The 1,653-nt window shown below is 43.5% G+C and overlaps 1 protein-coding gene across 1 annotated transcript in view; it reads left to right on the top strand.

Moving 5' to 3' along the window:
* The window catches only part of Dsg2 (desmoglein 2), a 49,516-nt gene that overhangs the window by 33,946 nt on the left and 13,917 nt on the right, over positions 1–1,653 (top strand). The window lies entirely within an intron of this gene.

Raw genomic sequence — 1,653 nt, forward strand, 5'->3', positions numbered from 1 at the left:
CTTCTCCTTCTCCTTCTCCTTCTCCTTCTCCTTCTCCTTCTCCTTCTCCTTCTTCTTCTTCCTCTTCTTCTTCTCTTCCTCCTCCTGCTCCTTTTCTTCTTGCGCATACTTTTTTCTTTTTCCTTCTCCATTCCCCACCCTCCCCATGGCTTGCTTAACCTGCTTTCTTATAGAACCCAGGACCAGCAGCCCAGGAATGGCACCACCCACCGTGGCCTGGGCCTCTCACATCAATCACTAATTAAGAAAGGCTCTTCAGGCTTTCTATAGCTCAATCTTATGGAGGCATTTTCTTAATTGAGGCTCCTTCCTCTCAGATGTCTTTAGCTTGTGTCAAGTTGACATAAACTCTCCAGTCCAGACTCCATGTACTCCATATCCCTATTTATCAAAAACATGTTACTGAATATTAATTTTCATTAAATGCCCATTAATTTCTCCTTTGAAAAAAATCACTTTTGCTCTTTAAAATATGTTTCTGAAAATAACTGTGACCGTTACCAAAATAAACTGAAAGTACTTGCTTGTTGGACATGGTGGCTCAAGCCACTTAAGGTAGCATGTAAGAAGGAGAGGCAGAAAGATAGTGAAATGTTTAAAACCAGTGTGGTATGCAGAGTGAGTTCCAGGCCAAGGAAGACCTTCATGCTTTTGTCCCCCAAATAATAATAATTGTAAGGGCCAGAGGCAGTCAATGACTCAAGGAAAGTGTTCCTTTGCACAGTCTCACTCACAGAGATTGGGACAGCATATGCAAGTCCTGTACATGCTGAAGCCAAGCACATTCCCGACATGGAGGGGAAGGTCGGTACAAAGTCCCACCCCTCACTGAGGAGCTGTTGGCATTTGATGGTTACTGGAAAAGAGGAAATCAGTTTTCTTTAATGGTGTGATGCCTGGTATATTGACCAGGTGAAACGGCCTCATGGCCAAGAATAACTGGACAGCAAAAACTGGGCTCTCTGGGTTGAGAGAGAGAAAGAGCAGAATTGAGTAAGAGAGGAAGTGGGCATGCATATGGAAGGAGTTGTGAGGTGGGGTTGAAATTGACCAAAGAATGAAAAATAAGAATTGTGTATGTGTGTCTATGTCTTGTGTGTCTGTGTCTGTCTGTGTGTCTATGTCTTGTGTGTCTGTGTCTGCCTGTGTGTCTATGTCTTGTATGTGTATGTCTGTCTGTCTGTGTGTCTATGTCTTCTGTGTCTGTCTGTAATGCCTATGTCTTATGTGTGTGTGTGTGTGTGTGTCTGTGTGTCTGTATGTCTATGTCTTGTTTGTGTGCCTGTCTGTATGTGTGTCTATGTCTTATGTGTGTTTGTCTGTCTGTCTGTGTGCCTATGTCTTGTGTGTATGTCTGTCTGTCTGCCTGTGTGTCTATATCCTGTGTCTGTCTGTGTGTCTATGTATTGTGTGTCTGCATGTGTGTTTGTGTCTGTATGTGTGTACATCTATCTGTGTATCTATGTGTGTGTGCACATCTATCTGTGTTTCTGTGTGTGTGTGTGCACAACTGTGTGTCTGTGTGTCTCTGTGTGTGTGTGCACATCTATCTGTGTGTTCTGTGTGTCTGTGTGTCTCTGTGTGTGTGCACACATCTATCTGTGTGTCTTTGTATCTGTGTCTGTCTGTGTATGTGTGCACATCTGTCCATGT

Source organism: Mus pahari, chromosome 15 (genome assembly GCF_900095145.1).
Source record: "Mus pahari chromosome 15, PAHARI_EIJ_v1.1, whole genome shotgun sequence".
Lineage (NCBI taxonomy): Eukaryota > Metazoa > Chordata > Mammalia > Rodentia > Muridae > Mus > Mus pahari.